Source organism: Pinus tabuliformis, chromosome 1_2 (assembly GCF_031772625.1).
Source record: "Pinus tabuliformis cultivar Carrire ecotype Pingquan chromosome 1_2, CPIR1, whole genome shotgun sequence".
Taxonomy (NCBI): Eukaryota; Viridiplantae; Streptophyta; class Pinopsida; order Pinales; family Pinaceae; genus Pinus; species Pinus tabuliformis.
Window position 1 is genome coordinate 95021296 of NC_142298.1, and position 16881 is coordinate 95038176.

The following is a 16881-nucleotide window of genomic DNA, read 5'->3' on the forward strand; positions in this document are numbered from 1 at the left end:
TGGTGTCGATCCCAAATCCATGTTTGGCAGCGACCGATCCCTTATGCTTACTTAGGGTGAGAGTTTTGTGCTACCAGATTATAAGTATGGTACATATAGCTGATTCATATAGATACACATATGTCTGAGAAGCACATTAATTGAAAAACACATTTCGTTTGACATTAATTGAAAAACACATTTCATAGCAAACGATAGAAGAGAGCACTAGCGATGGAGGGGTGTGGCGAAGTTGGGCAAGTGAAGCTGTTAGGTATAACTCTCAGTCCGTTTGTGGCGAGGGTTCGCATAGCACTTGCTGTTAAAGGGATCTATTACGAATTCATCGAAGAGGACATCTACAACAACAAGAGCGAGCTGCTACTGCAATCAAACCCTGTTCACAAGAAGATTCCGGTGCTCATCCACAACGGGAAGCCTGTTTGTGAATCGATGATTATTGTGCAAGTTGAAAATAATTAATATTATTTTGTATTAATGGAGAAATGGTTACACAAGTTGTAACGTGTCTCCTTAGTTTAGGATTTGTTCCTAGAGTTTAGGAGTTTGGTTGCAACTTCCTAATTTCAAGTAATGTACTTAATGATGTAATTTCTCATTTGATGTAAGTAGAGTGTACGGAGAGAGTTCTCTTTGTTTGTGTGTAGTCTCCGGGTGCAGTACTCACCTGTGAGCTGTAACTCCTTTTTTTTCAATTCAAGTCTGATTTTTATCTTGGTATCAGAGCACAGAGTAGGGATAGCCTTAATTTTTTTTATTTTTTTTAGGATGCATCATTGATTACAGAACTGTAGTGGCGGTGGAGTGTACAGAAGCATTCGTAGAATCAGGTGGACTGCAGTAACACCTGAAGATAGGTCTGAAATGACTGATCATCTCTGAGCGCAAGAAAGGGTTGGCGCGGTTTAGTCACGAACAGTCGCGCCATTTTTGAGTGGAACGGAGGGTTGGTGCGTTTTATTAAGGAACAATGGCACAGTTTTGAGAGCGATAGTCGCGCCAACATGCCAGAAACTCCTATTGGCGCGGAAAATCAAGCCTTAGTTGTGCGGGTATTTCGCCGTCGAGAAGTGCCAGCCTCTTTCTCTTTGGAAAATCTGCAATTTTTGTAGATCGACCTTGCCCGGTGGTGGCACTTTGAAATTCCAGATTTATTAAGTGGGAGCAAATCGAAGTAGCCAGGTGGTGGTGTATTGGAGTTCCTGATCTACTTGGTGGCAGCAGATTGGACTTGCCCGGTGGTAGCACATTGGAGTTCCTGATCTGTTCGGTGGTAGCAGACCGGACTTGCCCGGTGGTGGCGCATTAGAGTTCCTGATCTGTTTGGTGGTAGCAGATCGGAGTAGCCTGGTGGTGGCGCATTGGAGTTCCTGATCTACTCAGTGGTAGCAGATCGGACTTGCCTGGTGGTGGTGCGTTAGAGTTCTTGATTTGTTCGGTGGCAGCAGATCAGATTTTCCCGGAGGTGGCGCATTAGAGTTACTGATCTATTTGGTGGAAACAGATCAGATCTACCAGGTGGTGGCGCATTAGAGTTCCTGATCTGTTCGGTGGCAGCCGATCAGATCTGCCCGGTGGTGGTGCATTGGAGTTCCTGATCTGTTCGGTGGTAGCAGATCAGATTTTCCCAGTGGTGGTGCATTGGAGTTCCTGATCTGTTTGGTGGTAGCAGATCAGACTTTCCCAGTGGTGGCTCATTGAGGACTTATTCATCAGAGGATCAGAAATTTTATTAGTTTAATATGAATAACAGTGATGAGTACTCTCTTAAGCCAGAAAAGGCGTGGTCTATTATCAGGCCAGTAGATTATTTTCTCAGGGAGCAATGGTTGCTGTTAATTTTGATAGGAATCGCCATCATATCGACTTTCTTTATCCTTCAACGTCATTTTTTTGGCTTCTAATGTCAATTAAAATGGAAGGTTTGTGCCCAACAAACCTCATCGGGTTGTTTATGAGACTCCTATTTCTCGGTTTGCTCAGTATCATTCGGGTTCGATGGTGAATTCGGGGGCTAAAGTGCCTCTAGGATTGAAGAGAAAGTCCCTGCGAGTTGTTGTGACGGGTGGAGCTGGCTTTGTTGGTAGTTATCTCCTTGACAGGCTCATGGCAAGAGGTGACAGTGTTATTGTTGTCGACAATTTCTTCATAGGAAGGAAGGAGAATGTTTTGCATCAATTTTGCAATCTGAGGTTTGAACAGATAAGGTATGATGTTGTGGAACCCTTATTGTTGGAGGTTGATCAGATCTACCATTTGGCTTGCCCCGTTTCCCCTTTGCATTACAAACACAATCTTGTGAAGACTATCAAAACTAATGATGTGGGAATCTTGAACATATCTAGACTTGCCAAGCGTGTTGGGGCAAATGTCAAGGTGTGGATTGCTCGAATTTTCAATACATACGGTCCACGAATGTACCGTGATGATGGTCAGGTTGTAAGTAATTTTATTTCTCAAGCTTTGCGCAAGGATCCTTTGACAGTCTATGGAAATGGGGAACAGACACGGAGCTTCCAGTTCGTTTTTGATCTGGTTGAAGGCCTTATGCGACTTATGGAGGGCGAACATGTTGGTCCTTTCAATCTTGGGAATCCTGGGGAATTTACAATGTTAGAATTAGAACATGTTGAAGAAGGAAAGGATGACTCTAACAGTGATTGGGACATTCCATTGCTAATGGAAGAAAATGGTGAGGAAGATGAAGAGCAGGAGCAGAAACAAGAAGAAGAAGTAACAGGAAATGTAATCAATAATGAAAGCCCAGAAAAGGCTGAAATAGATAGATCTGAGGTAAGTCCCCTACCAAGGAGATCAAGTAGAAATACTCGATTACCTTCTAAATTGAAAGACTATGCATTAATGTCAAAGTTTTTAAACATTGTAGAATCTGCAATGAATGAGGAAATAAAATCAATAAACAGAAACCATACTTGGGATTTGGTTGAATTTCCTGAAGGTAAAACCCCCATAGGATGCAAATGGTTGTATAAACCAAAAATAAATGCAGATGGGAGTATAGAGAACCTTAAAGCTAGACTGGTAGCAAAGGGTTACTCACAGAAAGAGCGAATAGATTTCGATGACACCTTTGCTCTTGTAGCCAAATTAAACACCATTAGAATGTTAATTTCCTTAGCAACAAAACACAAATGGCAGCTACACCAGCTAGATGTTAAGTCTGCATTTCTGAATGGTGACTTGAAGGAAGAAATTTATTTAGTACAGCCTGAAGCTTTTGTGAAAAAGGGGCAGGAACATCTTGTGTGTAAATTGAAAAAGGTATTTTATGGTTTAAAACAAGCACCCAGGTTGTGGTATGAGAAAATTGACTCATTTTCTATACAGCATGGCTTTCATAGGAGCTTGGGTGATCCAAATCTGTATACCAAGTTTAATAAACAGAGGCAAATTAGTTTGATTTCTTTGTATGTAGATGATATGATTGTAATAGGGAATGCTAACAATCTGATCAAAGAAATCAGTTCTCACAAGTTTATGAGATGGAAAGACTCTGGACAAACCTTTCTTACTCAAGAGAAGTATGCTAGAAGCTTGTTGGAAAGGTTCAGAATGGTTATCCTAGCAGGTTTTTCAGATTCTGATTGGGCAGGTAACTTGGATGATCGAAGATCTATCATAGGTTACGCATTCAACATTAGATCCAGGGTCATAGCATGGAGCAGAAAAAAGCAGAGCACTGTAGCTCGGCTTCATCGAGAGAAACTACAGTCAAAAGAGATATGTGTTGAATAGTGTAAAACTCATGATAACATGGCTGATATGTTTATTAAGCCTCTTGGGCGTGTAAAGTTTGAATTTTTTAGAGGGATGCTAGGAGTTCAGGATAATCCTTTCTCCATTAAGGGGGGAGTTGAAAATAATTAATATTATTTTGTATTAATGGAGAAATGGTTACACAAGTTGTAACGTATCTCCTTAGTTTAGGATTTGTTCCTAGAGTTTAGGAGTTTGGTTGCAACTTCCGGATTTCTAGTAATGTACTTAATGATGTAATTGCTCATTTGATGTAAGCAGAGTGTATGGAGAGAATTATCTTTGTTTGAGTGCAGTCTCCAGGTGCAGTACTCACCTGTGAGCTGTAACTCCTTCTTTTTCAATTCAAGTCTGATTTTTATCTGTGCACTATATCGAGGAGGCTTGGGGCAATAAGGCACCCAATATTATGCACAACGATCCATATGACAGAGCCATTGCCCACTTCTGGGCTGCCTTTGTTGACGATAAGGTAATTCATCCCTTTATTCGTTATCTGCTACTTAGGTTAAGTGTGAAAGTTGAAATCACTTTTTTTGTTCTCTCTAATATTATGAATGGGTGGCTCCAGCTCGATTCATGTCTACTAGGCGTTTTCAAGGGTTAGGGTGAGTAGCAAAAGAAAGCGGCCGAGGAATCAGTGGCAAACTTCTTTTTGGTAGAGGAAACTCTGCAAACTACAGGCAAGGCATATTTTGGAGGAGATGAGATAGGGTTGGTTGACATTGCATTGGGTGCGATGTTGGTGTTCATCAAATCGCTCGAGAAGGTTACCAATATAGTTCTAATAGATACAGAGAAAATGCCCCTGTTAAGTGCATGGATGGACCAATTCTCTAAAGCGAACAGAGCGAAACAAGTTTTTCCTGATCCGGTTAAGTTATTCGAATTTATATCTATCGCGAGAGCCAAATTTACATCACCACCTGCTGGTAACTAGATAGACCCACCCCGACCTAATAAAACGAGGGCAGAGAGCGAAATAACATTTAGATTGAAGTTATCGTCTGTCATGTTGACCTAACAAAATGAGGGCAAAGAGAAAAATAATATTTAGATTGAAGTTATTGTCTGTCATGTTTTGTTTCAATGTTGTGAGTTCGAACGTTGTAGTAGTTAGTCATGTGAATTTGAATACGTGTATGAATTGGGGGCGATATAGCTCGATGTAGTAGCCAGTGTTATAATGTATATCTCTCCATCACTAGTGTGAAATTTTAAATTATGTTTATGTGAATTTATGTTCGTGAATGAACTGATGGGTCAATTAGTTGAGTCCTTCAATATCTTCAATATATATATATAAAATGGTGGTTTATTGATTTTCTTTTCACTATAAAAATTGTAGGTTAATAATTGTATTATGATTAATTTAGTTGGTGATTGAAGTAATGTGAACTTTGTGAAAAGTGACAAATTCAAGGTTTAAAAGATCTCAGAGATTTACTAGTAACAACATGTTATATTGGCTACTAATTCTTCAAAGATACCAAACAAAAAAAAAAAATATGTTATTAATAGTGAATAGTGTTAAATTATATATTAAGATCCTTAAAAGTATATGAATAAAAATTAAAATATTATAATTATAATTTTTTAATTTAAAAATATTATTATTCATTTTATTTTCACATTTAGGTAAAATATTCATTTTAATGATATTGATGGTTAAATTATTGTTATTTTGAAAAATATCATATTATTAAACATTCAATATTTTATGTAAACATAACAATTTCTAATAAAATTTCTCAGATGGGGTGATAAGTATGGAGAGGGATGGGAGTGCACGGGGTTGGCACCGCCCCACTAAACCAATAGGTCGAGGGACATGGCACCACCCCCTTGGCAGGTGTAAACTCGACATCACATGACATTCCAGGCATGCAACTATACCCTGATGTAGGGTCAATGAGAGTGGGTAAGGAGTTGCACTATGCATGTGAAGCCAAAGGTGACAATTATGGTCTACATGGAGAGTTTAATTCGTGAGAAAGGCTCAACAACCCATACCGTTGGAGAGAGCGTGAGTTCAAGTTTTTGAGACCTAGTGTAAGAGGTCGGGTAGGGAAATGTTAAGAGCGAGGAGGAATGTAATTAGACAAGGACTTATAGAGGTTTTAGTTACTTCTCTAATCGGGAGGCAAGGTTGCATATGATTTGGAAAGTTTGGGCCTTCTTAACCTTAATGGATGGGGAGGTCACAAATGTGGAGGGAATTCCTTCATATCTATACTGAAAGGAAGAAAAAATCTTCCTAATTCATGTTGGTAGTGGAAGATGGTGGAGGAGGAAAGTTGTGGTCATGTTTCAAAGTAAAATTTATCATATTGTGTGGTATCTTTCCTTTTGGTTTACTTTCTGTTTATTGAATATGAATAAATTTCGAAGCAATCCACTAATTGTTGGTTGGATCTTGCTGATGTTGTTGTATGTGCATTACCATATTTATATTGTTTCTTTGTTCTTGAATTCAAAGTGGAGTAAGCCACAGAGTTTGAAGTGTATTTCGTTTGGAATTTATTTGGTAAGCGATACACATTTGGGGATAGATTGTGGTTCTTTCATCATTATAATCTCTTGGGTATCTACTGGCTTTGAATTCTGGGGCGGTCTATATGTTGCAAACAACCTCACTTAGAAAAAACAAAGGTGGAATTTCTTGGTATGTTTACTAGATGGAGAAAGGCATGATTTGAAGTGGGTTACCACTAGGGGTTACTAGCAAGCCTCCTATGGGTGTTTTTGGTGCGTTGATTGTCATTCCATGGTGTGATATGACATAATTCTGGGTCCTTTTCCTCACGTCTTCAATGGGTGGGTGGGCAAGGGACCAATTGTGTTATTCTCAAGAGGAGTTTGAATCCAAACAGACGTAGATGGTGTTTTTGGTGCATTACTAAACATAGCACCCCACTAGTTAACTCTTGGGTAGTGTTTCCTAAAGATCTTTGATACTCGAAGGTCAGTTAGGGTTGGACAAGAGTACGCTTATCAGAACATAATAGATCATATCATCTAGTCTAGAGACTCAGGGATACAGTCACAATGTTTTGGAAGAGAGAAGCATAAGGAAGAAGTGCAAGATACTATGATGAGCGTGATTGTAAAGTGAACTCCTATCTACAAAATATTGCAGTAAGATTTGTTGCAAGATACAAATAAAATTTTTGTAGGAATGTGCGAGAAGAATTGGCTCGATCTAAGGGGGAAGGTTCCTCTCAACAAACATCCCGGTTAGATTCTAAAGTGGCTAGGATGGATCCTTGATATAACGAAGAAGCATGACAAAGCTAATTAGTATCTACAAATAATAGACCTATAATGGAAGAAAAAGTTCCTCTTAGGAAAAACACTATTGGAAGTCTAGGAGGGACCTGCTACAAGCCTTGGACCATACGCATGGACACATGAAACACAGATCATAGGTTGACAAGGATTGAATAACACCTCCACAGTCCTCCAACAACTGCTAGACCTAAGGGTGACCCAACAACTCCTATCCTAGTTGCAGGATGTGACTCTAAATCACTTCTTTGAGTATGTGATGGATGGTGTTTATAGCTTTCTATTTGTATCGATTTATGTATTTCGCCAGATAGGTCAATATTCTAGCATATGCTTGTATGATATTAGTTATGCTTGTATATGTTTGTCTCTTAAGTCCCTTCGAAGGATACAATTTCGGCTATGGTCAAATCTTCCCTATAAAAGACTAATTTGAACTATGATAATCCGCGATATAATATTTGGTTTTTGAAATAATTAAATAAATCTTATTCTTAAAAAACCATATATATTATAATAAAATTTCAAAAATAATTCCATAAATTAAATAATATTGTATATTATGTTTTTTTTTTTAAATACTCACAATATAAAAGATAAATTTATTTATTTATTAATTATTGATAAGTAAAGATTTTTTTATGTAATTTATTTCTAAAAAAATAACATCATAAATATATATGTTAGACTTTAAGCTTATGTGGTATTTTTTTTTTGGAGTAGCATGATCTGGATTATCCACAGTATTATGTTCATTTTGTGAACTTTGGAAACCCAAAATGGATCCATCATCAGGACCAAAATATGAATGATAGTTCCTTTACAGAAGAATCTTCCGACCAAAGTAGATATAAAAGCCTAGAAATTGATAAATTTAGGGTTCCAAACCTTGACAGAATGAATATAATATTATAGATAATCCAAATCATACTACTACGTAAATATCTATGTTAAATATTTTTATGTTATAAATAAATATTACATTAAATTGTAATTATTATTAATTTTTTAATACAAATTTCTTCGATTCTTTTAATACGTTATTAATATTAGAAATTAAAAAGAAGCAAAAGCTCTAATGAATACGACCTTACGCAAACAAAATTTCGGGAGCTAAATATTTTTATGTTATATATAGATATTAAATTAAATTGTAATTATTATTAATTTTTTAATACAAATTTCTTCGATTCTTTCAATACATTATTAGAAATTAAAAAGTAGCAAAAGTTCAAATTAACACGATTTTATGCAAACAAAATTTCGGGTAAGTAAAGGAGATGTATGACAAGTATGAGTTCATTCATATCGGATGATGATACAAAATAAATCTGTTTTAAATAAATTTTAAAAAATAATGAAAATATAAAAATACGTTTATAAATATAAATTTATTTATGTAATAAAAATAATTTAAATTTATTCATGTAATAAAAGAATTAAATAATATGAGGAACAGTTTAAAATAATTAATTACAATTTAAAACTCCACAGTTAAGCGTGCTTGAGCCAGAGGAGTTCTGGGATGGGTGACCTCCTGGGAAGTCCTGGTTACCGGGTGCAAGCCTCGGAAGTGATGATTGATGCTATGTGATTTGTTCTCCACATTTCACTAGTTTCAATCCCACTTCTTCACCCCTGTGAGCATCACCCGATGCAATGAGTGCTAAGTGAACTATTCAAAAATCATGAGAAATTAGTCAGTTACGACTACCTCTCATGGAAATGGTCATACGTTTGAATGACTTACTTAACGCAGTTGAATCCCAAAAATGATATCTAATATAATGCACTGCGTAAATCCCCCATACTTAAATTCAAAAAAAAAAAGAGTCAAGGGATCTCTACTTGAATGGTTCATGAGGCACAATACTTGCTAAGGTTTTGCAAATGGGGTAGCAAGCTAAGTGGGCTTGATTGTGGGGAAAACTCCACAGTTAAGCGCGCTTGAGCCAGAGGAGTTCTGGGATGGGTGACCTCCTGGGAGGTCCTGGTTACCGGGTGCAAGCCCCGGAAGTGATGATTGATGCTATGTGATTCGTTCTCCACATTTCACTAGTTTCAATCCCACTTCTTCACCCCTGTGAGCATCACCCGATGCAATGAGTGCTAAGTGAACTATTCAAAAATCATGAGAAATTAGTCAGTTACGACTACCTCTCATGGAAATGGTCATACGTTTGAATGACAAATTCAAAAAAAAGAGTCAAGGGATCTCTACTTGAATGGTTCATGAGGCACAATACTTGCTAAGGTTTTGCAAATGGGGTAGCAAGCTAAGTGGGCTTGATTGTGGGGAAAACTCCACAGTTAAGCGCGCTTGAGCCAGAGGAGTTCTGGGATGGGTGACCTCCTGGGAAGTCCTGGTTACCGGGTGCAAGCCCCGGAAGTGATGATTGATGCTATGTGATTCGTTCTCCACATTTCACTAGTTTCAATCCCACTTCTTCACCCCTGTGAGCATCACCCGATGCAATGAGTGCTAAGTGAACTATTCAAAAATCATGAGAAATTAGTCAGTTACGACTACCTCTCATGGAAATGGTCATACGTTTGAATGACTTACTTAACGCAGTTGAATCCCAAAAATGATATCTAATATAATGCACTGCATAAATCCCCCATACTTAAATTCAAAAAAAAGAGTCAAGGGATCTCTACTTGAATGGTTCATGAGGCACAATACTTGCTAAGGTTTTGCAAATGGGGTAGCAAGCTAAGTGGGCTTGATTGTGGGGAAAACTCCACAGTTAAGCGCGCTTGAGCCAGAGGAGTTCTGGGATGGGTGACCTCCTGGGAAGTCCTGGTTACCGGGTGCAAGCCCCGGAAGTGATGATTGATGCTATGTGATTCGTTCTCCACATTTCACTAGTTTCAATCCCACTTCTTCACCCCTGTGAGCATCACCCGATACAATGAGTGCTAAGTGAACTATTCAAAAATCATGAGAAATTAGTCAGTTACGACTACCTCTCATGGAAATGGTCATACGTTTGAATGACTTACTTAACGCAGTTGAATCCCAAAAATGATATCTAATACAATTTTATCATAAAATTAAAAACAAAAAATTATTAAACGAAAATGTTAAATTTATTATTTTATTAATTTCAATATAGTATATAAATATATTATACTAATATGTTGACGATTATAGTTTATTGGGTTGAAATCAATACTTTTTTTACTATTTTATTATTTAAATTTACTATTTTATTATTTTCAATTTAAATGTAATGCGATGAGGTAGTTTGGTCATTTCGTAATAGTATTTAGCAAAAACAATTTAAATACATTTTCTAGAAAACAATATGTTTTTTGTGTGCTCATTAGTTATAACAATAATTTTCAATTTCTTAAAATTAATAATTATTTCAAAATTTATTAAACTAGCATTTGCATCTGATGTTGCAAAGGAAACGTCGTAAGGCATAGAGTGTGGAAGAATAGGACATGTGAATGGGCATTGTTGAAAGCAAGGGTGGATGATAATGAGTTGCAATTGGAATTGTTAGTTATGTGTATGCTGAATATAGATATTTTGTAAATAATAGTGTGTAGAAGAATAGTGACATGTGAATGGACATTGTTGAAAGCAAGGGTGGATGATATTGAGTTACACTTGAAACTATTAGTTATGTGTGTTTTGAATATGGATAAGTAATAGTAGTGTGTAGAAGAATAGAAACATGTGAATGGACATTCTTGAAAGCAAGGGTGGATGATAATGAGTTATAGTTAATGTCATATAGAGGTTATCCATTATTCATGTAGCAGTTGTTGTTTATGTGAACATGTTTTTGTACATTTTTTGAATTTTTTTTTTGTATTTAGAGATTTTGTTTTTGCATATGTTACATATTTAAGAATGAATTGTCACTTTCAAAGAGAGCACACAAGGTTGCTAGCTGTCACAAAATATTCCACTGATTATAAATATGATTTTATTTGTTGTATAATTCGATTTACCATCGTGTGAGTAAACATTAAATGTCCTTTTCCTACTACGTGGTTCTGTCAACTAGGGGTTTCCAAAAATACAAGTGAATGCCATCAAACTCCTAAATGAAATCAAACTCTTGGTGAAATTTTCGTAAATATAGGGATGCACAAATACCTTAACTTGCCAAAACTCTATTAAAATGACATTTTTCACTACTAACTTCATATGAGATGTCATGAACTTTCTTTTGGATAAAAATTCGAATGTGTTTTTAATATCGCAATTCATGTTCTGTAACGCTCGCTTTTAAAGGCTTGAAATGCAAATTATGGTTCAAGCCACAAATTTATAAGGAACATATGCCCAGAACATGCTTAGGACAACCAATGCAAATTATATCTGCATTATTTATCAAATCTTGCTTAGCAGAAACACTTGTGATAGCTATCAAATTGCCAATTTGTCTATCTTCAACTAAACCCCTCTGACAATACTGAGTTTGCCTAAGAAAGAGCAACTAGAATGAAATAACAAGTTGAATATCATCGAAAATCTATACCTCTGATGGTATATGATGGCTGAAATGTATTATAAAGATACACTTTTGTCAAAGATAGTTAAAATAATGCTAGAAAGTAGCAACCACAAGCTTAACTGACAACCTCTGCCCACTCATTTCCATTCAAATCCCATGGCAGCAAGGCCTAAAGTGCCTACCAATAAAAAATTGCTTCGATGAAATAAGTTGAAAAAGACCCCATCCGAGAATATACGATACGAATACTATCTTCCCCTGCCTGTCATAGACCAAAAAAGGCCACATATCATATACAATAAATGTAAATGTGTCAACTAAGAGACCCAATTACCCAATATTATAGATCAAGTCCTAACACGACTGCAAAAAAAGGCCACATATCATATACAGACCAAATTACCCAATATTATAGATCAAGTCCTAACACAACTCCAAAAAAAGGCCACATATCATATATAGTAAATGTGTCAGCTGAGAGACCCAATTACCCAGTATTACAGATGAAGTCCTAACACAACTCCATTGTTCTACGAGCTGGGTAGAATGGAAATGGTCACTGCACCAAACCCCTTTTTCTTGAGTACAATATATCCATTATAGTAAGTTTTAGATTAAATTTAAAACATGTTAATTAAATTTTGATGGTTATGAAGATGAAGCATTAATAATATGATTCCTTTCTAAAAAATTGTTTATTATTTTGTTAATATAAAAATGAAAAATTAATACAATAAATTGAATTAAACTATTTTATTATTATTATTTTACTAGATTTGTTAACTCTGGCAAATATCGGATAATGAATCCACATCCACAACTACTACACTATGATGCTCCATCAAAAAAGCTCATAGGGAAGGAGATCTGTGGCCAGATTTGGGGTTTTTGCGCAGTTTATTGCATGTACCAGCATGTATTTTAGCCGAGATTGTGCTTTGAATTTTTTCCATCACCACTGCTCAGCTTTCACGATACTCATTGAAAATAATATTGTTCCTACACCTCCATATCTCCCAAAGAACAATGGGTGGAATGAAGCCGCTAGTGCCATGCTACGAACTCCACCATTCAAGACACTTTGGAATATCAGACAACAGTGGGAGCTGTAACCCAAATGAGACATCCAAGGTATTCCAAATTTTTGTAACCCTGGGGTAGCTTATGAACAAATGCAAATTGTCCACTTCCGCTTTTCTACATAAAACGCAAAACCCAGGTCCAGACTAGCACCTTTTTTGTAGATTTTCCCAAGTCAAGTTTTTGTTCCTCCAAACTAACCAGAGAAAAAGAGATTTTTTGGTAGGAATATGGGAGCTCCAGAATGTAGAAAACCAACATACCTCAGCCTGGTTGGTTTCTAAACAACATAGTCGATTGTATGTATCCGCCACCATTATATTATCAACCTTCATCTTTCCGCGCCATATGATCGAGTCTCTAGCCGAGTCTCTATGGATGCTATACCGTTGGAGTTGCAGACAAATCGAATTCCAATCCACAGTTGCCTATCCCTGCAGACCCAGTGCTGCAGAGGGCTTTCAGATGGGGCAATTATGTTGCCAAGTCGAGATGACTTGATTCCATAAGTAAATGCCCACTACATTTAGATCGAAAACGAGAGGGTCCGAGAGAGCATCGATATCCTCTAGTCCCCAGATATAGTCCATTCCAAGAGCGATGTCATGACCCATGCCTTGTCTCCATGAAAGCATAGGGAAAAATAGGTGATATATCTTCATGAAACTGTGCCACACCGCCGAACCGAAGTTGCAGCCGATTTGCCCCCTGCACAACCAAACCTAAAAATCTACGTCTTTCAGATATTTATGTTTGATAATTTGATTCTAGATGCCATCACCGAAGATACCGCGCCATAATGATTTGAGCAAGAGAGCATGTCCAAATATTTTTTAATGCAAAATACTCCAACCGCCTTGCCGCTTCGGCATGGAGATATGGTCAAGTTTAGTGAGGTGGAATTTTTGTCGCTGCTGCATACCAGACCAAATAAAGTGAGCAATAATCCTGTTCAGTTTCTTGATGATGGATATTGGTAGATGGAATAAATGTGCCCAGTACACACCCATCTAGGTAATCACAGCTTCAGTGAGGATGATATTGGTAGATGGAATAAATGTTCCCAACACACACCCATTTGGGTAATCACGGCCTGAGTGAGGATGAATCGACCGCCCATTGAAAGGCAACGGAATTCCAAACCCTATATTTTCCTATAAAACCTGTCAATAAGCCACTGCCAGTCTAGGACCCTCTAATTACAAGGCTTAATGTGGAAACCAAGATATTTAATCCCACCAGACATGTTCTCAAAAGCAATCCCAAATAGATTTAAGCTCGCTCAGCTATCACAAAGTTAGCCTTATCATACATTTAAGCTTGCTCAGCTATCAAGAATTAGAAAATATATCAAAATACAAATATCTCGACATGAAAATACCTGGAAACCATATCAGCTTGGCTGAGTGCAAAAGGCCTGGTAATATTTCTCTTTGTAACTCTGGTGTTTGAACCAAAACCATTGCTTATGGGAAATAATTCCATCACTTTCGTGTGACTGGATGCCTTAGAGAGTTCAGTAAAGCCCTTGGCCTCGTGATTAACATGAGCCAAATCACCTTGCTTCTCCTCTGAAAGTCCGATTGATGAAAGCACCTTTTGCATCATCTGCTATTTTATCCGTGACAGATCTTGCACTATTGCATTCATCAAAATACATACAAAATCAACGAAAACATTTTGCTAAAACAAGAACAGAAGACAAATTTAAGGAAAGACTGCATATTTCACCAGTCGATTCGAAAATAAAGTTGCGAGATAAATTCAAGGCGTTTGGAAAATAAAGCATACATCTCGGCTTGGCTTGTTGTTTTCCAGGACTGAATTCCAAACTAGTACTGTAATTTACACTTGGTCCGTTTGATTCAGAGTCTTTCTAAATGCGTACAAACTCGAAAGCTACAAATGCACTTGGAGACATAGCGAGCAAACTGAATTGTTTCTATAAATCACCAAAATTTCCGCTGCAGCCTACCTTTTCTCAAGGCTCTGATACTCCTGTAATTAATCAAAGAGTCGAATACATGTAGATTATTTTATTTTCTACATCTAAGTAAACTCTTCCATCATGATATTTTCCTAGTAAGAGGTGATTTCGATCTGATAAAATCACTTGAGGAAAAGAAGGGTGGCATTTTCTATCTTGACACTAACTCACAGCTCTTCCACAACATTATTAACTCGATGAACATGGTGGAAATCACTATCCGCAATTGAATCCACAACTGGAACAACAACAAAGGAGGTAAACATCAAATTTCTTGTTTGTCTAATATATTTTTAATCTCTAAACCTTTTCTTGCTAAAGATATTTTCTTGGGAGCTTCTATTTTACCGAGCATGGGGTCAGTTTAATGACCCATTTTCCTTGAGCTTGACATCAAATAGGCCCCAATAACAGGCCATTTATATTTGAAGGCTTATGGCTGTAGGATCCTTCCTCTGTGGATAAATCCAAGGAATGGTGGAAGGAAATGGAACTCCGAATCCATTCCCTAATGCCAATATTCTAGAAAACACTAGAAGCCCTCAAGGCTCAAATCAAAAGATGGCTCCAAGGAAGAATCTACAAATATTCTCCAAGAAAAAAACTAATTAAAAGTCCAAATGGGATATATACAGTAACAAATTATCCTAAAACTAATTAAAAGTCCAAATGGGATATATACAGTAACAAATTATCCTAGAGTGTCAATCTGAAGCCTTAGCTCAACAGAAAGGATCTATCTTGGTGCAATAATAAGAAAGAAGGAAACATGAAGAACAACTCTAGAAACATAAATCATAAATCAATTTGTTAAAAGAGGAAGAGAAAATTACTAGATTCTTCCACATATTTATGCTCTAGCATCACCACCACAACCAAATATTTTCCCTTCTAGAAAACTCTAGAAAAAAACTCACATACGCAAGCACCTGGAAGGGGAGCTCAGGAATTTCTACAGTAATCTCTTGAAAGAACCCTCGACCAATAGGCTAACTTCCATTAGAAAAATAGTTCCCACATCCATTGTCTAGTTTCCCATGACCATAATGTCGCCCTCATGATAGAAATCACCCTTAAAGATCTGGAAGAGGTGGTCATGAGTATTCCTAAAAGTAAAGCCCCCAAGCCTAATGGCTTTACCACAAACTTCTTTCAAGTCTATTGACCATTCCTAGGCCTATAAATTTTAAAGTTGCCGAAGAATTCAGAAAGATGAGATTTGCCCTTCCTACTCTCAATGCAACCTTCCTCACTCTTATCCGCAAGTCACATAACTATGTAGCTTATGGCCTGTATCCCTTTGTAATGTCATTTATTAAACTATTTCAAAAATAATAGCCAACCATCTAAAATCCCTTCACCTCACTCATTTCAAGGAGTGATAAGGTTATGTAAAAGGGTGCCAAATCCTAGATGGCATCATTGTTGTGCATAAGCTCATTCACTCCTTGAAAATACTCAAGAAAGTGAGCATGGTTATTAATCTTGACTTTTCCAAAACATTTGATAAACTAAGATAGTTGTACCTTTATCACCCCCTCAAAGCTTTCAGATTCTCTCAAAACTAAACTGATTGGATTTGAACTAAACTGATTGGATTTGTTTTGACTAAACTGATTGGATTTGTTTTCTCTTCTCATCACCTTTCTTTCTCCATTCTCCTCAATGGTTCTCCCACCAAAACCTTGAACTCTTCAAGGGGCATTAGGAAAGGATACCCCTATTTCCCTTTCTATTTGTCCTTGCAGTTGAATGTCTTGGTAGAGTGTTTCAAGCTAGTAGAAGGAGAGGCTTATTATCGTGTATTCGCCTCAGTGATTCCATGAATTGATATTATTTTATTTATATAGGAAGCTCATAAACGTAGCATGGAGCTTTGTCCACGGTAACTCTATTTTATTGAAAAATAAATACTTAAGGAAATACTCGGATTACATAATTATAAACGAATTGAAAAAGTAGGTGGGCTTATATGTTAATGTTGCATAATTATAAACCAAATAAAAATGTGAGTGCAGTTATACTAGATGACAACTTTAAGTTATTAAAAATCACCAAATCAATCTATATTACCTAACAAATTTCATTACCGAGATTCCCATGAAATCTATATAGTTAGAAAATAACTAAATACTCGTGGACTTGTAAACATATTGCCAACGTACATGATGTACATTACCAACTTTCTACTCTTCATGTCCCATATAAGATCCGTCCAGAGATACACTTCATTTCTTTTATAATAAAATTATGAATAATCTATTTACAATA

General features: G+C 36.8%; 1 pseudogene; it reads left to right on the plus strand.

The window, feature by feature from the left end:
* Positions 1 to 213: 213 nt before the first annotated feature.
* Positions 214 to 1701, plus strand: LOC149204639 (putative glutathione S-transferase pseudogene; annotated as a pseudogene).
* Positions 1702 to 16881: the final 15180 nt, after the last annotated feature.